The sequence below is a fragment of the Malaya genurostris genome, chromosome 2 (genome assembly GCF_030247185.1).
Source record: "Malaya genurostris strain Urasoe2022 chromosome 2, Malgen_1.1, whole genome shotgun sequence".
Lineage (NCBI taxonomy): Eukaryota > Metazoa > Arthropoda > Insecta > Diptera > Culicidae > Malaya > Malaya genurostris.
This window is the reverse complement of record NC_080571.1, coordinates 279,862,496-279,886,494: the sequence shown is the minus strand read 5'-3', so window position 1 is coordinate 279,886,494 and position 23,999 is coordinate 279,862,496. Positions and strand designations below refer to the sequence as shown.

General features: G+C 35.7%; 1 protein-coding gene and 1 non-coding gene across 8 annotated transcripts in view; one reads left to right on the top strand and one right to left on the bottom strand.

The window, feature by feature from the left end:
- The window catches only part of LOC131430266 (uncharacterized), a 125,742-nt gene that overhangs the window by 9,609 nt on the left and 92,134 nt on the right, over nt 1-23,999 (top strand). The gene's annotated exons all lie outside the window — the stretch shown is intronic.
- Nucleotides 4,452-4,590, bottom strand: LOC131433368 (U4 spliceosomal RNA). Its single transcript, XR_009230178.1, has one exon. It is a non-coding gene; the product is annotated as a U4 spliceosomal RNA (small nuclear RNA).

The following is a 23,999-nucleotide window of genomic DNA, read 5'->3' as shown; positions in this document are numbered from 1 at the left end:
GAGTGACTAAGAAATTAATCAGCCTTTTTTAAGGCTAGCTAGGAGTCTAATCGAAGACTAATTTAGCCTAGTTAATTTAATTTAAAATTTCATTAATTTCAAAAATGCCTGCGTCCAACCGGAAAGGCAACAAGCCTAAGGCTAAAAATAATTCAATACGGAATAAATCACAATCCGTTATTCAACATTTTTCTAATAACATTCACGATCTTATAGAATCTGAATGTAAAAATAAAAGACAACGGACGGATTTCCCTTCCGTTGATTCTATGCCGTCTAACAATATTTACGAGATTCTTCCTGAATCCGATTGTAGCGACATAGAAGAAAATTCTTCAAAAATTCCCAAAATTGACGCTTGTCGTTCTGGGAAGAAACATCAATCTATGCCACCAGTGACGGTGATGATTTCCGACTTCAAAGCATTCCGTACTGAGCTTTCTACTTTTCTCCCGGAAGTAAAAGTCTCATTTCAAATCGGACGAAGAGGAGAATGTCGAGTCTTGGTTGATGGATTGGAAGATTACGAACGTCTTATTCGATATTTGTCCGAGAAACTTCATAAATTTTATTCATATGATATAAAATCAGACAGACCCTTCAAGGCTGTCTTGAAAGGATTATCAAATGATCAAAGTATTGATGAAATTAAAAATGAACTAAAAGAATTGCTTGGTTTTGCCCCTTCCCAAGTAATACTTATGAAAAAAAGAGCGAATGGTACTTCTAAACCACGCTCTGGAATTTCCCATGAACTTACCTAATACACTTCAATCGAAGTGATGTAAACAATTTGAAAACTTTAGAAAAAGTACGTTTCATTTCCCACATTAAAATTCATTGGGAACATTATAAACGGCATAATCGTATTGCAAACTTAACGCAATGTCGTCGTTGCCAAGGCTTCGGTCATGGAACCAAAAATTGTCATATGGATATACGGTGTTTGAATTGTGGTAAATCGCATTCGAAAGACGTTTGTCCAATGAACGAAACCACTGATAAATTTTCATGTTCAAATTGCAATGGAAATTATAAATCCAATTATTTGAAATGTCCTGTCAGGGAAAAAATTTTAAACGCTCGTTCGCTTCGACAACAAGTCAAATCAACGACCTTAAATTTACAGAACATACCTGAAAATCAAAAAACCGTTACAAATGCCACGCCTAATTCGGCACTGATTTCTTCGAAACAAAAAACAGGTACGCCTGCCAATTCGTCTTCTAACGAAAACAATTTATTGACAGGTAGATCGACCTCGTCATCATCTTCTTCTAATGTCAGTTATGCTGGTATATTAGGTAGAAATCTATCACCTATTTCTTCTAATGTAAATAATCAAAACACAGGACCGCCTTGCAGTTCTTCTTCTAACGAAAACAATTTATTAATAGGTAGACCGGCCAAATCATCTTCTTCTAATGGCAGCCTACCTACAAATATTCCTTCAATGCCATTCGCTTCTTTAAATGAAGTCAATTTAGGCGATATAACTGAAAATAAAATGATCTACCTACAAGATCAACTTTTTCAAATGATCATCCAAATGAATTCAACTTCATCACTTTTTGAAGCATTTCAAATCGGATGGAAATTTGCAAATAATATTATAATGAATTTAAAATTTAACAGTGATGTTAAATAATTATTTGAATATTTTAAATTGGAATGCTCGATCTTTGAAATCGAGTGAAGATGAATTTTATAATTTTCTCAAAGTTCACAAAATTCATATTGCCATTGTGACAGAAACTTTTCTTAAACCAAATGTAAAATTGAAAAGTAATCCACATTATGTGCTTCATCGATTTGACAGGTTTACTGGAATGGGTGGTGGAGTTGCCATTTTTGTCCAACGGCAAATTAAACATCGAATTTTACCTTCTTTCAATACTAAAGTTATTGAAAGCTTGGGAATCGAAGTTGAAACCATTCATGGAATTTATTTCATCGCTGGAGCATATTTGCCATTCCAATGCACCGGCGAACAATTAAATTTCTTTAAAGGCGATTTGCAAAAACTTACAAGATATCGATCGAAATTTTTCGTAATAGGGGACTTAAATGCTAAGCATGTCCAGTGGAATTGTAGGCAAAATAACAGTAATGGTAAAATACTTCATAATCAACTCTCAGCTGGTTACTTCACAGTTCTTCATCCCAGTAATCCTACTTGTTTCTCTTCGGTGAAAAACCCGTCTACAATTGATCTGGTTCTAACAGATCAAAGTCACATTTGTAGTGAACCGATTACTCATGCTGACTTTGACTCAGATCATCTTCCAGTAACATTCAGACTTTCCAACGAAGCTATAATTAATCCAATTAGTTCTATTTTCAACTATCATAGAGCTAATTGGTTGGATTACAGATCTCACATTGAAAATCATGTGGATCATGAAACTATTTTAGAAAATTCTGCGGACATCGACACAGCAATTGACAATTTGAATCATTATATTATCGAAGCTAGAAATCTTTCAGTTCCCAAAGCTCAAACTAAATTAAATTCTCCTATCATCGATGACAATCTTCAACTGCTCATTCGGTTGAAGAATGTTCGTCGACGACAATATCAACGTTCTCGTGATCCTGCTATGAAAAACATAGTTAAGGATTTACAAAAAGAAATTAAACATAGATTTACTCTTTTGCGAAATGAAAATTTCGCTAAAGAAGTTGAACAAATTAAACCATATTCTAAACCTTTCTGGAAACTTTCTAAGGTTCTTAAGAAACCTCAGAAACCAATTCCTGCTCTCAAGGAAGGAAATCAAATACTTCTTACAAATGGTGAAAAAGCTCAAAAACTTGCTCAGCAGTTCGAGAGTGTTCACAATTTTAATTTAAACGTTGTGAGTCCAATTGAAAATGAAGTCTCACTGAAATATGATCATATTTCAACCCAAGTGTTATCACACGATGACATTATTGAGACGAATTTTGATGAAATTAAATCAATTATTAGGAAACTCAAAAACATGAAGGCTCCTGGTAATGATGGAATTTTTAATATTCTTATTAAAAATCTTCCCGATGTTGGCATGAGACTCCTGGTTAAAATTTTCAACAAGTGTTTTTCATTAGCTTACTTCCCAAAAAGATGGAAAAACGCTAAAGTAATTCCTATCCTAAAACCTGATAAAAATCCAGCAGAAACATCAAGTTATCGCCCAATTAGCTTACTTTCTTCTATCAGTAAACTTTTTGAAAAAATTATCTTGTTGAGAATGATGACTCATATAAATGAGAATTCAATTTTTTTACCAGAGCAGTTTGGATTTCGTCATGAACATTCAACTACTCATCAACTTGTCAGAGTAACGAACATGCTAAAATCAAATAAATCTTCTGGGTTATCCACTGGAGTTGCTCTTCTAGACATAGAAAAAGCATTCGACAGTGTTTGGCACAAAGGTTTAATAGCAAAAATGTCCGATTTCCAGTTTCCTATTTATTTGATCAAAATGATTCAAAATTATTTAACTGATCGTACTCTTCAGGTTAGCTATCAGAACTGTAAATCTGAATTGCTACCCGTACGAGCCGGTGTTCCGCAGGGTTCGAGCGTAGCTCCAATCTTGTATAATATTTTCACTTCTGATCTTCCAAATCTACCCGTTGGTTGTCAGAAATCGCTATTCTGTGACGACACAAGTCTGTTAGCCACAGGTAGAAATCTAAGAGTGATCTGCAGTCGCCTACAAAGAAGTTTAAATATTTTCAGTGATTATCTGTCAAAATGGAAAATTAAACCAAATGCAGCAAAAACGCAATTAATTATCTTTCCTCACAAGCCAAGAGCTTCTTTTCTTAAACCAAACAATAATCACATTCTTAAATTGAATGGCTTGGAATTGACATGGTCTGATCAAGCTAAATACTTAGGTTTAACGTATGACAAAAAACTCACTTTCAAGGATCACATTGAAGGAATCCAGGCAAAGTGTAATAAATATATTAAATGTTTATATCCTCTTATAAACAGAAATTCTAAGCTCTGTCTAAAAAACAAATTGTTAATTTATAAACAAATTTTCAGACCAGCCATGCTTTATGCGGTACCAATTTGGTCAAGTTGTTGTTCCACCAGGAAGAAAACGCTTATTTTGAAGCGTCCTCCCTGATTTAGTACAAATGAGTTACACAGACTCACAAATATAGAACCATTAGATATAATGTCACATAATATTATAAGCAAATTCCGACAAAAATCGATGCAATCTTCAATTGAATCGATTCGCTCTCTGTATTAGTTAGTAAGTTAGTATATAAGTTCCTTTTCCCCATTACACAATACAAGTAGGTTTAGAATTTTCCCTACACAAAAATCTCAGAATTGCGGAAGCAAATAATGTCTTCATGGTAATAACCAAATCACATATATATAACAGGGCTGAAAAGTCACCACTTGTGGCTGAACACCCAATTTAAATCTTAATAATTTAATTTTAACTCATATTCCAATGAATAGTTATTTAAAAAAAAAAATCAAGTAAAACATGCCAGTATATATTAGTTTTCAACTAGTAATAATCGCACCTCGGTTGTACCTCATTGGTTACGATATCACCACTGCGCAAAGCTGATGCCAGTATATATGGACGATAGTGCTATAGAAGTGCGTGTGCGTGATCTACCCTCAAGCGTCTGCGATCCTTATATTCGCAAACTATGTCCCAGTACGGAGAGATTCTTTCCACCGAAAAAAAAAGTGGAAGAACTTTTTCCCCGGTATTCTAAATTGCTTACGCATGCGCTCGAAGAAACCTATACCTTTTTATGTGAATTTCGGCCAAAATACAAGGATTACTTGTTACCTATGACAATCAGATGGCCACATGGCAATATTGCCAAAAAGTTGTTGTCTATGGTAAGCCATGTGAAAAACTGAATTCAAGAATTCAAGTTTCAACTCAATACCTACTGCTATGTCTATATGTTATTCGAAATTCATGGTGAAGTTGTTCTTATTGAAATGGTATGTTCCATTGCTTTTTTAGGTTTATAAATATCGACCTACAATCAATAATGTTTAATACTTTTAATTTAACGTAATATGCAATATGGAACGGATACGAATTGTTTCGTGTTGAACAAATAACTTTTTAAAATAATTGTTATAATTTAAAACGTGTAACACGCGTTCGGTTCAGTCGTACGGTTGTTCGAAGCAGTTGATGAGCAAATTCAAATCAACTTTCTTTCCACCTGAAGAAGAAAAAAGCAACAATTACACTCCAAATCAGCTTTCTACCAACGTCCAGTGCATCAATCAAAACAACGCACAAAAGTAGATCGAACCATGGTCAACGACACCACGAAGAAATAATCCCACAAAGCACGGACCTCGATCTTCAAACTTCGATTCGATTGAGTTAAATTGAATAAAAAGCCGCATGGAGCCATGATCGAGTCAAATTTGGACCAGCATCGAGGTAACGTCGGCGTAAGGCTGCAGAAAACATTCAATAATTTGCTATTATCATTCGGAGGCGAAAAACTGGCTCACATTATTCGGCAGATTAAAAAACGCACACACGATGATGTGAGGCGCTTAGTTTTCACTCTCAATTTCTAAAAAAAAACAAATCAAAACCAGTCAATCGCCAGTCGGTAGGGAGCGAAATGAAACATTCGATAACGTTTTATGTTTAATTCAACAGAGCAAAAAATATCAACAGTCGTTTCATCGTGCGTTAATCGACCGCTTGCTTACCCAAAAAGGTGGAAAATGCCGAAAATTCGAGATGATTCCACTGTCGTTTTTTTCCACCCCGCCGGATGGCGGCATGTCACTTTTGATGTTTCCGCTTGATGCGTGAAAATTTTCCCAACCACCGAGCAAAGCAGCAAAAAAAAAATTGTCGGCGTCGGTCGGCACGAAGGGCAAACTCCGATTGAGGCTGTCAGTCCGATCGCTACTATTTATTATGGACAAAGTTCTTCCCTCGAATCACCGGGCATATCAGCGTAATCAATGCAATAGCACGAAGCAAAAAAAAGGGCAGCCGGTTGCAGCATCCGTACGCGGAAAAACACACACCGTGCTTGGATGCTTCATCTATGGCGTGGCGAAGAAATTGCAAATGCTGGGCTTGTTATGTAATGTGGTTTTGCGTCGTTGGCAGCGATTTGTTTTTGCAGTCATCGCCGGTGCCTTCTTACCTTCGGTGAACGTGTGCCGATGGCTTTGGGTGCTGTTACTTACTACAAACAGGACCAGTACCGGTGTGTGTGGCACTGAAGTAGATGGGCTGCTTCATTCAGCTTTTCTAGCTTACTGTACCTTTTTTCACTCACCATGGGAATGGGGCTGTGTTTTGAAGATTTTTACAAATCTGATTACAGAAGAGCCCATAAATTTATGTAAATTTTGATGTGGCCACTGAAGCAACAACAACAACAACAACCACATACAAAATGTATAAACGAACCAAACGAACGATAAGGAAGCAAAAAGAGGTCTATTGAAAGTACGTGGGGTTCGTGGCTAAAGTGGAAGCTTATTGGAGAGATGATTGGGTTAGGTTGTGCTGTTATGCATTATTCGGCGGTGAATTACGCAATTGGCAGTGAGCAAGTCGATCGGGATCTACTGCTGGGGGAGTTTAGTTCCATCATTAAATCTGTTTAAAGGCGCCATTACTTCCACGTTAGTGCCTTCACCTTTTCTATGCCCAGAATAGCTCGTAATTTTAACCTTTTCATGCGCCTATTGTTTATGCTTGTAATATTTTTGGACCATAACTTCCTCCTCCCATTTTTTGGTGTTATACTAAAATCACATAACTTCAATAGCGAGTATTTTGGTACAAAATTCGCCTAACAATATTACAGTACGGTACCATTTCTTGTTCTCTAAAATCGGAATAGACTTTAGTACCAGTAGCAACATTTATTAAATTTTCCTTCTTATTCTTAGAATACATTTCGATAATTGAATCTGCTTGATGTATAAATAAAGTAAATGAAATAAACTGAAACCGGATAAAAACTTTTACTATTAATTTATGCAAACCTAAAAAATGTCTTGGTATTACAATCCCCATTTACTCAAGACTTTGATTCTGTATCGTATTGAAATTTTGAGTTTAAAACCCGGACTTGTAAGATTCAGTTGATGAAAAATATCATCATCATCATCATAACTTTTCTAAACGTCTGCATCTTGTAGCCGCTCAAGAAACGTAAAGAAATCAAATTAAATAGAAAATGTATTTACCAGAGACAGTACTCGGCCCTTTCCCTCTCGAGTTAGCAGGGTAAATTTTGAGATTGTTCGGTTTATCGCAAGGGTGATAGTTCAGAGTACACAGAAAAACATAAAAAATCCACACGGCATGTAAATCAATAGTACTATCAGAAACAGACATCAGTGGAATCGAAAATTTGATTTACAGCCATGATCGATGGAAACTTAAAGTGGCAAATCACAAAAAACGCTTAGTTTTGTATTCAAAGTATATTGAAAAATGAAGCTGTAAAGTAGCTTTTAATTCTATTGCCTGCTGCATGAAAATTATTGTAAAATCACATCTTTTTATCTGTAAATGAGCTACTGGTCTCTAAAACCAGTTGGTGTATCGATATATTCATTTTAGTTGTTTTGACGTGAAGTCACCATAACTAAGTTCAATTTTTGTAATGACTGAGTGGAAACATATATTGGAGAAGCCAAATGAATGGGAAAAAGAAGAAGGAAAGATGATTTTTTGAAAAAAAAAAAACAGTGTATGTTAGACCTGACAGTACATAGAAAAAAATATGAATTTTTCAGGTGACATAATTCTATAAACGATACAATTCATAACTACTTAACTTTTCATATGACGCAATATTTTTTTTTATTTATTGTCTTCGATTAGAGTAAAAACTATCGCACAGACTTATTATTATCTATCTAGTCTTAAAACATTAACTTAACAACATTCTCGATTTAAATGTGTCTTTGTTCATAGTAAAATCAAACAGATGATAAACTCTATAGAATTGATTACAGCAAACATCCATTGGATTATTTTGTCCATACAGAGTGCGATGAGCTGATCGTCGTATGAAGTCCATTCTTCGCAATGATCTTCCAGGAACATTGATATGAATCCTTGCCAGAAGTGTGGGGAAGTCGATGTTATTATTAAGCAAATCAAAAACGAAAAGTCGTTGATGAAATATCCGATGGTTTTGCAGCGTGGGTAAGTTGATAAGAACACAGCGATCTTCGTAACGTGGAAGCTGAAGCCAAGGAAGTTTTCAAAGCGCGAATCGGACACAATATTTCTGCACTCGTTCGATTCGGTCGATGTGAAAGTTGTGGTATGGAGCCCAGATTACAACTCCGTATTCTAGAATACTGCGCACTAGAGTAATGTAAACTGCCTTGAGATAATAAACGTCGTTAAAGTCTTGAGTGTTGCGTTTGAGAAGTCCCTGGACGGGAAAAGCTTCAGCAATAACCATCGAAAGCTGTTCGGTGAAGAGTAACTTACGGTCGAGAATTACACCTAAATCTTTTACAGAAGAAACTCTTTTGACTGGATTCGCCATCATTGAGTATTCAAATTGGAGACTGAACTCGTGAAAATGTTATGGTATTACATTTATTAACATTAACACTCATGCCGTTTCTATCACACCAATCTATGACACATTCAATGTCCATTTGTAGCGCACAACAATCTACAAGGCTTGATGATTCGGTAAATTTTTAAATCGTCGGCATACATTACTTTAAACAACGACAGTTCATTGCAAAGATCATTCACAAATAGCACAAACAGAAGTGGTCCGAGATGACTCCCTTGCGATGACCTGATGTAACATCAAAAGGATCAGAATGTACAGTTCCGACTCGAACTGAAGCACTACGATCTGTAAGATACGAAAAAATCCAGTTTGTTATCCAGTCAGGGAATCCATTTCGTCTCAATTTTTCAACAGCTAGTACATGAGGAACACAATCGAAAGCTTTAGAAAAATCGAGATACACCGCATCAACTTGTTGTCGTTTTTCAAGCTTGTCAATCAGAGTAGAAACGTAGCTCATTAGATTCGTAGTAGTTGATCATTTTTTGACAAAGCCATGCTGATTGGTTGTGAGGATGTGCTTTGCTGACGGGTCAAACGGGACATCAAACGCTCGAAAACTTTTTGGAGGCAGCTAAGGATAGAAATGCCTCTGTAGTTCGTGACGTCATGTACGTTTCCGGATTTGTGAGCTGGTACTATTACAGCTTCTTTCCATTTCGCAGGAAAATAGCCTTCAGCGAGAGAACGACTAAAAATACGAGATGCCGGCAAAGCCGAAGCAGACGAGCATTTCTTCACAAAAGATGGCGGAAGGCTGTCCGATTCCACTCGTACAGAATTTTACAGGCTCCGAATGAGATTCACACTACACTACGGCTACCGAGTGCCGCTTTACGAATTTATATGTATCAATTAGCCATCAATCTGTCATGGGCTTCTGTGGTTAAGTCGATTAACTGATGTTTCTCGGTACAAGTCGCGTTTATGCTATCGATCTTTTTTGTTTAATTCATTTGTTTTTAATCCATGCAATTTTCAAATCACACAATGCCACATACCCTTGAATATGAACTAGTTTGAAATACGACACTCCATTCATGTGCATCTTATAAGATGTAAAATCACAAGATTTTTTCGAGCTGTGGATTTATACTTTTCTGGTTTTTAACGATATCAAACTAACTAGAGATTGTGAGAGGAGAAATTATATGAAAATTATAGAGCCATAGTACTCAAGTACTATAGATTTATTGCGTTCTTCGTGAACAATATTATATGGATTGCATACGCAATACGTCTGACATATGTACTATATAATAATTTGATTATATATTTGTCCTGAAAGTCCGAAGCGTTTGATAAAGCCCAGTATACTATTTGCTTTACTGATTATGCTTAGTAGTGTTCCACAAAAGTGAACGCCTTAGAACTCGTACTATCTTATAGTTTTCTACAAGTTTAATTTTTCCTACTGAATGTTATTAAGTTAAATTTTCTTTACATTGAGCTTGAGCAGACTTTCGCTGCACCAAATGTGGAAAAGATTGATTTCATTATGGAATATCGCGGCGTCGTTGATGTTTCTAATTTCCACGAAGAGTTTCATGTCGTCAGCATATATAAGCACCTTTCGATATTTGAGTATGAAGAAAATGCAGTATGAAAAGATGAGGTGCTAGATGAGCGCCCTGAGATACGTCAGATGTCATATTGATTTTATGAAATACATTTTCACCTGGGAAACATTTCATGTTTATTATGTATTATGTATTTTTCTAATGGCAATCAAATTTTCAGAATCGATCAACTGGACGCTGAGATATTTGAGCTGAGAGCCAGTCAAAGTAAGCGTTTGAACTAGCGATGTCGGATTTTTCAAATTACTCGAATATTCAATAATCGAATATAATTTTTTTAGCTAATCGATCAAATTTCAATCGATTAACAGAGTTTTTATTCGATTTCTCGAATAATTTTTCGATAATTAGTATTAGATTTGTCCCATTTTCGATTAGTTAAACAATTAAATATTAGTTTCAAACCAATCGAGTAATTTCAATCGATTTCTCGATTAATCTATCAACATTCCGGCATTCCCAGTTCCAACTTTTTTCAAAATACTTTGGTTTACATTTTTACCTATTTTCATATAGATAAAAAATAGGTATAGAATTCGCTCAAACTTTAGAAAATTTTTCCGAGGCCCGGAGGGCCGAATTACATATACCAATCGATTAAGCTCGACGAACTGAGCAAATGTCTGTGTGTGTGTGTGTTTGTGTATGTGTGTGTGTCTGTATGTGTGTTGTCAACTAAGAGGTCGAGATCTCAGAGATGGCTGAACCGATTTTGATCAAACTAGTCGCAAATGAAAGGTCTCCCCGTCACTCAAAACGCTATTGAATGGTTTTGAGATCGGATGTTTACTTTTTGAGTTATACAAAGTTTTATGTCAAAATTTTTTTACAGTATCTGTCACATTTGACCTTGAAAACAGAATATGTTTTCAGACTTAGATTCCGCACGGTAATACCTATCCAACAAGCCATAGATTGTTAAAATCCGTCCATTTTTAACGGAGATATCGAAATTTTTCTGTAAGCGACTTTTCCCCCTATTCCAGCAGTAGGAGTTTTGAGCGCTGTATGACAAAGAAATGCTTGGGAGCAACGGAAAACACGATTTTTTATACTGTTACATACAATTGTTTCTAAGTACCAAAAGGATTGTGTACAGCATCCTTTTTCATGATATTTAGCCTCGGACCGATTTTAGCACGGCTCGTTTTTGGCAACATAATCGTTCGAATATGACATATATAAACCAGATGGTGGCAGAATTTTTTTTAATTATTTTGTTTTAAACTACTTACAGCAATAAATGCTGGAACAACATAACATCCATATACCATTCGAATCAGTTCGTCGAGATCAGCAAATGCGTGTGTGACAAATAATTTCACTTAATTTTCTCGGAAAATTTCTTTTCTACAAATTCAGATTTATACGAAAAGTCGTATGCTCCCAAACAAAGTTCCTGCATTATGTTTGGTTCCGACCTCTGGTTCTGGAACTACAGGATGATATGTGAAACGAAATCAAAATTGTGTAACTCATTTTTCTCGTAGATGGCTGAACCGATCTAAGATTCAAATGAAATCTAAGAATCATCTAAGATTCAAATGAAAAGTTTCAAAATTCTATAAAACATCTTGCTTTTCAGTCAGATCCAACTTCCGGGGTTTCGGGGATAGTATAAAAATGTCTATTCCACATAAATTAATCAGGTTTATCGGGTTAGCAGATTTGGATAGTCGATAAAAAAAATTAACTTTTTTCAGTTTTAGTGGAACTCAGTTGTCTATCAGAAGGCACCTAAAAATTTAATTCGTGCTATTATCTCTCAAAGATGTCTTAACTGATTTTCAAATATTTTGAAACAAATGTAAACTGTACAGCTACTTAGGTGAATTTATCTGACTTCGGCCATACCGCTTTTAGAATTCCGGTTCCAGTATAAAATCGTTTCTCAAAGCTCAATCGTTTTCTCAAAAAAAGCCTAATCAAATTTCAGAAACAAAAATTCAAATTAAAACAAACTTGATGAATTTTTAAAATTCAAACCGATATAGAAGATGACAATCCCGAAAAGCTTCAAAGTTGGACTCAAAACTGTTGTAATTTATTCGTCATATGGCCATACGAATCGGTTTGGGTTATGCTGGTTCCTGAATACCGGCTCTGGAAGTACCTTAAATTACCGTAAACTCTAGAGTGGAACTTACATATCATGGCATGTTTAATCGATTATCACACTTCTAGATTCAAATGTGATCCGATTTGCAGTTTCGACATTACAGAGTAATGAGTGATTAAAATCTCAAATTGTCGCTTAAAACGACGGTCATTAAAATAATGTCATGAAAACTTAAACACCGAAGAATATTCATGCAAAAACACATGCAGATCGATAAAAATAGGTATCATCTCACTGCTAGGTGGATTAAACACGTTTTTAAGATAGCTTCGAATAGACAACTCTATTATCCATTACTCTTGGAACATTGCATTCTTAATCAATTTATATTTCTAATGGTGATATATTTTTTTAAATCGGTCAAAAATAGTTAAGATATAGCCAGTCGAAACCCCCTTGATATTCGGAGTGTTAGCGGACGTATTATGTGATCCTATGATTCTCTGTTCAAGTTGTGGCGGTCGCGTATTTTTTTGCTCCCCCTTTGTCAATACATATATAGTGCTGCCTAGAATTTGTTTTTTTTATTTATAGGAAGATACAATATATTAGGGCTGTAAGCCTTGTGAAACAGTTCTCTCCCATAGTCTGCATTTTTTTTATTCTGATTATAGAGGTTTTGACCTTGTGGTCATTCGCCTCTCGAATCAGCAAAATTTCCTGACCCTATGTGCGAGATTGAGAATCGCCTCAAGTAGGCTGCTTTAATGGCGATGGTCTTACCCATCACCCTACGCCCGTTCCCGAAACCTGCTATTGAATTTTATCCGGAGCTGACTCCCGATTCCGGAGTAACGAGGTAAAATGCACAGCAATTGAAAATATTGCACTCGATTCTCTCAGAGACCGTTCGATCAATTTTCATAAGCATAAGGTCAAATGAAAGATCTCATAAAACCACTTAGGATTTTATCCAGATATAACTTCCGTTTCCGGATTTATAGGCTGAGTATAAAAAATAGAATTTCAGAACGAATAGCTAAGTATAAAAATTACAATTCTCCTCCGAAAATGCCAATTTATCTCAAAATTATAAGCATTATAAAAAACACTCGATTTTGTCATTTTCAAAAATCGTGGGGAATTTCGGATCACTTTGCAAATTGAGACCATTCGAACAAAAATTGATGTTAATTATTTATTTTTGACTTCGTTATTTAAAAAAATAGGATTTTCATGACAAATAGAGATAACAAATATTGTTTTTTCAGAGGTGCAGTTTCCGATCGATTATTTTTTGCTTATTACATAGTGATTCGACATTCTCCACAAGTAATGTTCTACAAAATGGCTGCCCATGAGTTTTGAAAATACAAAAACACCTTTAGAGTCTAAAATATCGCTTGACTATCATAGCCAATAAAAAATAGACGAAGCTGAGATAAAACAATAACAGAAGTTTTCTACGGGTTTAGGTCACATAATGGTTCGAAATTGCTTTATGAACATGAACAAATACTTTTACTATTTGTCATTAAATGTCAACTAGATCTAACTATAAGTTTTATAAACGCAACATAACATAAAGAGCCTGGTTACAAGTAATACCTTACCTGGAATGTCACAATCTAGTTTGGATCTAACACAACGCTCTCAAAACAATATCAAATGGTAATGTTTTCTTGGGACCTTGAATGCCAGACAGAGCTTATCGGTTAAACTCATCAAAAAAAAATTGATACCCAGCAGTGGTTCAAAGTAGCTTCTTGATGCTCCGAGAAGCCGGTTATGGTTGTTTATTAAAAGCAGATTTCAGGTTTGCGCAAGGTCAACACGAACTACGCTTTCGCTGTTGTACTCAGAAACGATGAATACGGTGTTTTTTAAATCAGAATATTGTCTCCTAAAGTGAATATAAAAAAGTATCAAAGTTTACGCTCAGTCCAGATGGAATCAGGTTACTCATTTCGCTTATATTTTCGAACAAATCTCCCTTACAGTGGTAGAACCTTGACTCTAATTATCATTGTATTACTTGAAAACTACACAGTTGTTCAAAACTTAAGTAAGGGCCGATAAGCCTCAAGCTATTTCCGTATGAATCTACTAACCAAAACAACAAATTCCTATCGATATAGCGTAACGCTTATCGATTAACACTACTACTTGGTTCGAACAAAATCAATCCACACGATGGCCAACCTGAAATACTCGATCGGATTTGTATAACAATTTGGCGAATCGAGGTCGAGATTATGATCACATCGGAGTACATAACCATATTGCTGACTGACCGACCATTGTTGCAGCTTCCATTTGACTTTCGTTCGAGCTTAACCGCAGAACCGGATCAACCAGGTTAACCAGCAGACTGTCCGGTTTGTTTTTTTTCCTCTCCGTCGAGTCTATTAAATATCGTTTGTTACAAAACACTAGAAATTGGCCACCGAGCCCATTATAACATCTCTAGCAGTTCCCTCTACCGTCACCCGCAACTCGGCTCTCGCCATTAACCGATAACCTTTCGGTGTTCCACCGGTCCAGTCTGTCGGCTGACTGTTGCGTAGCTGGCCACCAGTGTCATTATGAAGTGCATAATTTCCCTATAAAAACCTCTCACATCTCAACTTTCACGTGACAGAGAGCTATAAATTTTTTTTTCGTCTATTTTTGAGTCCCTCTGTCGCGGTAGCGGTAGGCGGCTCGCGTGTGTTCATAACCATGCTGACTCGGTGACTGACTGACTGACTGACTGGCACATCTCAGGACGAACGAATCGGTTGCACTCGACGGAACCGTAGACAAGAGTCTGCGCGCGGCTGCGATGAGATTTGCCCTTCGTCTAATGTCTGATTAAGTTGTACAAGTGCAATACAAATGGTAGTAGCCGTGATGAAGATCCTAAATTCGGGTGCTTTTAGCGACAGTTTAATCCAAGTTTCACTATTTTTCTTTTCTCGAAACAAATTTTCTTTGCCAACTGATTGATTCAGGTCCTCTACTCTAGAGAACAGAAGTTGAGCATTTTGCTTTTTTCTACTTATTTAGTATATACAGTGCAGGCGAAAATAAATTGCACATCAGTCTTTTCCAGCTACCTTCGCGATTTCTGACATCGGCTTTTTAGGACTAAATGGAGACCTTCAGATTTTTAATATGGGATATTAATAAATTAAAAAAAAAAATTCGTTATTTTATCCTAGCCAGTAAAAAATGAACTTTATGCAACACATAAATGTTTCGGACTATTGACTTACACTTAATACATTGTCTTGTTGGAACAAGAAGCAATTTTCGAGCTTAACCTTCAGTTAGGACGATTCCAAATTTTCAGAGAAAAAGTCAAAGCACTTATCTGCATTCCTAATCCCATCGATAAGAACCAATTCTCTAACTCAGAACCATCAAGAAACACCCTCACACCATGCTGTTGTCTCCGCCATGCTTTACAGAATTCTTAATGTCCTTATCAGACCTAGGGCCTTGCCAGATTTTACCCATGAAAGCTATCACTGATTGGTATCAAATATCTTAAATTTACTCTCATCAGACCGAAAAACATATTTCCAGAAAGCAAATTATCACAATGGTTTTTTTTTACAAACTCTGAAAACTGCTGAAAATAGGTCGACGCACAGCAAATTTCTTTTTGAGTTCGTGTTTCTCTGATGGAACGACTTGTTTTATTTTTAATCTTTTAAAACTTCTCTCACGATACAAGCGTCCTACCTAGGTTTTGTAGAGCATTTCCTTCCACGACCGGATTTATCGGCCATCGAATCGCGTAGTTAATTTTTTTCCAAATTTCCAAACAGCAGGAAAATTTACTCCGATCTTCTCTGAGATTTTTCTATATGAAAGTCCTTAACAAGATTTCAAACTTGCAATTCAATTTTCATGATTTCGACAAGGAGCGGTAAGTTCCATAAAATATTGGAAGATAGTAAAAATTATTACTAAAGCTCATTTAATTTTTCAAAGGGAATGTTGTGACACAATCACAAACATTTCTATTAATATTCCAGTAATAATCAAGATTCGAAAGTGGTAAAGTATAGCACTTTTCAAATTATAGTAAATTAGTTTAAAAACTATAGTAAATAAGACAAAAGAAATGAGCGATTACGGAGACTAATTATGGGAATAACAGAGAAAAGAATTGTATCAAAGAATATTCCTTGCAAATATGTAAATTTTCAAACATTTATTGCAGTTGTCAAAATATTGAGATTGTTAGTCACTTTACGGATATTATGCCCCACCTTCTCAGCCATGTTGCAATGAAATACTTACATTCTGGAATAAAATATATCTATACATTTAGAAATATCTCAATGTTTTCTTAAGGTGAAATGTTGCGAAATGCGCGCATCGCGTTTTTGATCAATTGTTCAAAAACTAGACAGAATTTCAAAAAAACCAAAACACTTATGAATTCGAAATTAAATGTTTCACTTTTATTCTTAGAATTCTTAAATTTTGTTTTGCCCAGCAATAATTGGTTTTGCCTTTATCATATAGAAAGGTTATGCAATCACTGTGAAAACCGACTTTTGAACCGAGGCCCGGAGGGCAGAATGTCATATACCATTTGACTCAGTTCGTCGAGTACGCAAAATGTCTATGTGTGTATGTGTGTATGTAACGTTTTTTTTGCACTAACTTTTTTCGGAGATGGCTGAACCGATTTTTACAAACACATCACTGAAAAGGGCGAAAACCCGTAAAAAAAAGCTTTTTTAAATCGACCTCAAATCTTCTCCAATTGATAGTTTTTCTCAGTAGACGGTCAAACAAACCGATTTCAGTTATTCTTTCAAGAATCGAAGAAAATTATTTTGAAGAATACCACAGTACTATATATGACAGTATGATTGATATGAGAAAGGCATCATTACACCACCAGTTATTGTTTATACATTTAAAAAAGGTTTTTAAATGTATAAACAATAACTGTTCCGAACCACGGAAATGATTTTAGAACTGAAACTGTGTTGGAAGTAACATTTCACAAGTATTTTCAGGCAATTCAGAATTATAAAACTTTAGGCGAAATAATTGAAATTTGAAAAAGTACGGGTGTGTAATGTCAGAGACATAACTGGATGTCGTGAATACGAATAAAACTGATACCCTTTCTTTATACTTCCGAGTTGATCGATTGTGTGAACTGTGCAAGCTTTCCCATTTTTCACACTAGAATTTGAAGCGGTACACCTAAACAAAAACACAGTTTAGTTACAATGAACATTCTGACCAACAATTAAATATAACGAAATAACCAGTATAAATTTATGATAAAATAATGATTGTTCTGAAAAGAACCTTTTATGAAAGCGTTCGTGATAGAGAGTGACGAGTTGAGTTAGAATCTATTCTGAGTCGGTAATATGCATTTTACAGAGCAAATCAGCAGAAAATTCTACTACACCACAACTGTTTGGAAAATGGGCCGTATACAGTATAGTGAAGGAAAATTTCGCATAATTCTTTAGGTATACTATTATGGTTCTAAATAACAACATACATAATTTTAATGTCTATTATTTCATTTCGGATTTGAGTATTACAGCGAATGAAACTATTAAACTGACTATGGAGTTCTACGAGGTCTAGAAATCGACCCCCTATTGTTTGATATAAGTTGTTGTTTGAAATATTTACGCTAAAAAGTTGTGTTTATTTGACCATCCGCTAAGTATTTTACATCAATATTAAAAAAGCAAGAAATTGGATTTTCAAAGGAATTTGTTGATGGGGGTCTGAGGCCTAAGTTAATTTTATTAAAGGGGTCCATGACCCAAAATAGTTTGGGAACCCCTGGTCTAAGATATTAAATACTGTTTGGATAGAAACGATATTAAGCACTGTTGCAAATTTTGCACTGCAAAAATTGCACAAAGCTGATCAAGATATCCCAGATTTGCACTACACTGATGGTTTTAATTACCGATTTGCAGTGAAGCAATCTTTATAGTTCTTTAGATTAAATTTGGAGCCATTAGAAGGGCTGATTTTGCATAATGTTGCCGATTGTTGTCCATTGTTCGTTGCATTCTGGTCCAATGCAAACGACCAGAAGCAGGATGATACAATCGACCTTCTTTGAAGAGAAACTGGCTCTGCGACCTGTGCGTTTGAGGTTTTGTACCACGCAAAAGATCTGCATTTTCATTGCCGTCTACTTCTCCTGACGACCGAAGTCCAAATGAGAGCACGACCTGTGCGTTTGGAGTTTTGTACCATGCAAAATTTCTGCTCTCATTACTGGCGACTGCTGCTCCCGACGATCGGAGTCCAAATGAAGGCACGACCTGAGCGTTTCACGCTTTATACTTGGTTTGTTCTTACTGATGTTGGTGGGGGAATCTCCAGTTCCGTCTGAAGCACTAGAAGGAATGAACGATTTTCAATCAAAGCTTACCTTTTATACTCGTCCAATAGATAATCGAAACTGATATGTGCTTAAGTACCTCAATTCCGTCGTTCCGGTGCGAAAAAGGAAAACAAGCGTGATTAATTTTCCTCATTATTTTCAAAAGTTTTAGAAAACGCTTTTTTCCAATGATTCATAGTTATCTCACGCTGTTGAAAATTTAATCACGAATTCCAGATCATAAAATGAAAATGTGTTGTTGGTGTGAGATATGCACGGTGGGTTCGTTGGCGTTATATCGTGAGCAAAAATTACAAACAAAATAACGACACGAATCTATGCAACATTAAGTTTTGTGTTGAAATAACTCAATGTTGATCTAGCAAAGCTTAATATTTAACCTAGACTTACTACCGAATGAAATGAATACAAGCCAAGTATTATCGTTCCTTTAAAACATTGAGACATATAACTTTCATAAAACCTGGATCCAGAATCAGACAGATTTATTGTCTAGTGAATGTGCAGCAATTTCGTACTTCAACAGTTTTTCAATCGACAATGAAATTCGACCGCTCTCTCTCTCTCATGCCGTGAATTACTGTTCGGTACTGGCAAAGATACCGAAAATACTGGAATGTTTTCGTATTTTTAATAGTTCTTCAGAAAGAGAATTTATTCTTGCTACTAAGCTCAGGTTTATAAATAGTTAGCATGTTAGTCAGTACATGTAGTTAATGTTAGTTAATGATAAATACTAATGGTTTATAGTTCTAGTGAAAAAGTAACCGATAACAATAAAGATCGAATTAGGATATGTTCGAATTGTTAAATATTCACAAATCCATTGTGAATCAATAAGTTTCTTTTACAAGCACCCAAAACGTATGGTAAACCCACTGTGCTCAATTACTGAAAATATTCTTGGGTTCTATGTGTCGGTCAGTGCTGCCAACTATACCATTTTATTGGTGTTTATACTGATTTTTGTACTCGATACAGAAACATAGTATTTGCTCGCAAAACCAGTTCTCACTAAATAGATTTTTCGAGATACGATTGATTTTCCCAAAATATACCGATTTTTGAAAAAAATAGGCAGCGGTCTAAAATTTTGTGCCCAATTTTGGGAACTACATTTCACCAAGGGGGCATATTCCAAGTAGCAAACATTGTTCTAGCATTGTATTTCTTCACTCTTCTCGCAGCGATTGTGCGATTGAAAAAAGCGCAGTTTGCTTGTATGATGTGCAACAAGTTTCTTATTCTGGGGACGGGTATAGCGTGATGGGATAGTTGATGCCTTTCACGCAGCCCGCCTGGGTTCGATTCCCAACCCCGCACAAAGGGTCAGAAAGATTTTCTGGTCCGAAGAGGCGAATGACCTAAGATGTTAAAGCCTCTATAATTGAAACAAAAAAAAAGTTTCTTATTTGATATGTTTAATGGCAGTAATATTTGTTAAGTAGAAACCGAAAATTAAACTGCTCAAATGAACTTAGTAGAATCAGTTGAATAAACCGATGTGGAACTTTATCCTTCTAGGTTTTTGATTTGGTTTCACAAGCAGTAATATGAATGATTTTCACATTCGTTACAAAAACATGTAAAATCATTTTTCGAAAATATCTGACATAAATAACCGTTCTGTAGTAATTGTGAAAATGAAAATTTTAACAAGTTTTAGTTGCTACTTGGGATTATAAAACTTTACCCTAAAACGAGTTTTTTTGATAATACATTGTTTTTGTTATTCAATAATATAATGTTTAAGGCACACTGCTTAAGCTCTAAGATGCCAAGGGCTTTTACTAATTTTAATTAACGACTAACTTAAAACTAGGGTTGTATCATTGGGTAATGTCGTGTTTGGGTCGCAATGGTCGACTTAGGCAGATCCACCCTTCTGCTGGCGATCGGCAGTGGCTTGTGAATTGAATATTGCATGAGAGTCTTCCATATGGCGTTGGTGAATATCCATGTTGGCCGAATTCTTCGGTCCGTGTGGGTCCGCGGTATACATTGTTATTAATCTACTGAAAGATTGAGTAAGATTTTTGTTATTTCGGAAATACATGTTTTGACTCTTCAGTTCTGCTTTTTGAGATAAAAAAGTCCGGAATAATCTAAATAAGAGATACGAATCTATAATTTTATGACTTACTTGAAATCTAAAAATAGACATCAATTTAACGTGAGTTATTTTTCGTCTTCGAATGCAAAATTTAAAAATCAGATAATGAGCTTCGAATTAATAAATGAAACATCATATTGTACTCAACACCCGGTTAAAATCTACCTACATATGAGTATCACAAGCAGTGTTGGTGATCGCCGATAATTTGGCAGAGAGCGGCTCGATATTCCTCTATATTGTATACAACATCGTCAATCTGGAAGATGATACTACAAGAACTCGCAGCCTCTCCATGCATAAATCGGGGGAGAAGTTTTCTACAAGAGAAAATCGCAAGTTGTCAATTATCGCAGAAAATCGAATCAAGGATTCGACTTGATAATTCTCATACTGGGTTACAATATTTCAAAATCCTTGTGTGGAGCATTCACAGACATTTTAATAGAAACAACTTATACCAATGTTACATGCACATAGTTAGAATAAGCGGCAATAGTAAAATGATTCTATCGCAATTTTCCACTACCCGTATAGAATTGGACCGCAAAACGAGAATGAGCGTCCGTTTGTTGCTTCAGAGCAAATCCCCACAGCAGCGTGCTAACTCGTGATGCTCAGACGGGTCATCGAGAGAAATTCGATCGAGAGATTAAATTTTACATTCATTCTTCTTACACCTAATTTTTTAAAAACTATACTTAATTTATTTTCATGCAATAAAAATATTTTCGTGCAATAAAACCCAAATAAAAATGTTATTTAGGCTTGGTACAAAATGAGGACTAATTTGTATTTCATATCTGATAGTGTTTAAACAGAATTTGTAAAATGAACATTGAAAATTATAGAAACTGCTATCATTTATCGTTTTTCGTTTATATTCAATGTAAATTTACATTTTTACGTTTTCTTTAGTATATAAGAGTTGTTCATTAAAATATCATACTAATTAAAATATGTTTCATTTCGTTTCAGGTACGTAAATTCTATAGAGATTCGAAATCCTCAAAAATCCAATTCAAGTAAGTTGTGATACAAATCAAATTCCGATCCCGGTAGACTGAACTAAATATGCGAATATTCATGAAAAAAGCAGTTCTACGTTGGTCGTCCTTCGGTTTAAGTGTCAAGCGTTGCCACAGTTATGCAAATAGTGTTTGAATCGAACCGGTCTATGAACCAACCAGACGATTTTTAAAATGATCCTTTCTTCAATAAGCAGATCAATGAAGAAATAAACTTGTAGAATGCTGTTTTTGTTTTAGCGAGGGACTAACCTCCGAACGGTGCCATATTCCTCGTCACAAGTCAGTAGAAGTCTAACAAAGAAAGAAAAAAATAACGTTCAAGAATTTTGCAACCAGGCGATTACATCACAAACCACAAAAGATATTATTTCTCGGAAAATCACAATCCAATCACAAAGTATGGGAGTTGCCGAAAGAAATTCCCAGACCAGCTTTTTTCTCATAGTAAAAGAGAAAACAGTGTTGAGGAATATCTTGTAAATAAACTTTTCAATTTATCATTGACCGTAGCCCGCTGGCTCCTCTCTTTAGCGCCCGCGCGCGCTCTCGTCGTTGAACAATCATCACCAATAACAGGCAAACAATTACAAACATGCGCGCATCGTTCCCATATGAAGCAATCCGTTACAGCAAAATACAAACAATCACAGCAAACACCACGCAGCCCCGGCATTAATAAATTTCTGGGTTCAGTAGCAGGCCAGACTATAATGGCATTATCTGTACCACGATTACATTATCACGGCGGCCGATGCGCGATGGCCGCCGTCTTTGCTTTCTGGCCCGGTTGCTGCGACCAGAGCGAAGGTGAAATTCAAATTTGCTTAACGTGAAAGAGCCGGGACTGGAGACCGGGCCTCGGGTTTCATAATACCGTTCAGCACCGCACAGCACTAGAGAAACGACGGTGTGTTCGAGCAAAGCTCAGGCTAGCTTGTTAGCAAAACCAAAAATCGAAAGCAAATGAACAACCCAACTAGGTTGCGACCATCTACACTTTCAAATGAAGATGGGTCAGTTTTTGGTGTTTTTAGCAGAGCATTTTGCACGTATGGATAAACTAATTCGACTCAATAGCTCCTGTTGTATTTAGTGGCAGCAATATAATTTCCTTTCCATACCATCGGAAATATGCTCAGCAATTTATGATAAAATTTTCAGTAGTATGAGATAGTCAAAAATAATTCTAAATTTATGATTTCTAAAATGTTTGGTATGAGCAAGCATTAAGGTGAAATTCAGTACCAAAATAAGGCGCGCAAAATTTCAACGAATCATCGCACAAAGCGTATCGTGCAAAACCGACACATAGAAATACGGAATATTTTCAGTGATTGAGTGCTGTGGGCTTACGACACGTTTTGTTCGCTAGTAAAAAAGATGATTATAAACCATGAGCTTTTTTAATTGACTAATATAAGGAAGACATGTATGTGCATGACGGTCTATTTAGTCTATCAGTTTATAACCTAAATGCTCTTATAGTTGATTTTCTAGCCCATAGCGAAATTGCTCATTATTTGTTACAGATCAAAATCTTTGGCGTGAGCTGCACTGCAAACAATTGTTAAATTTACAGATGACGCAAATAAACATATGACTCAATTTACAGTCTGTTAGATAAGAGCGTGGTCACTGTTGTGAGAAAATGAAAAGACTCAACATGAAAATACTTTTGAATATTGTTTTATTAGATCAAAAACATGCATGCAAATAAAGTTCGCTTTTACATCTCATCCAAGTCAGTCGATAAAACAAAACCGCTTACGTTCGGGACAGAAGAAACCAAGTTCAGTTTTTGTAGTGAATAATAGAACGACCTCGAAATGAGTGAACCAAACGAACAAAAGCTACCGCCTACACGAAAGAATACAATTGTTGTTGACTTCAGGCAGTGCAAAATTCGACCTTCGATATAAGAACTTGAAGGTTTGCTTAAGGAGCAAATGCATCTTGACATTAAACGTGTGCATTTACTTCAATGCAATAAGACAAATAATGTTGTTTACATCCATAGTAGGTTTCAACAGTAAGTCAACAGAAATTAAATAACTAGAGTGATAATCAGGCCCGTACCCAGGATTTCGTTTCGGGAGGGGCCCAAAGATAAAAAAATAATGTTACTGAAGATTGCTTATGTATTTAATTCTCGGTGTGCCTTTTACGAGTGTTTTTAACATACACTTTAAACTTTTCCACTGGAACTGTTATTGTATTACATTATTGTCTG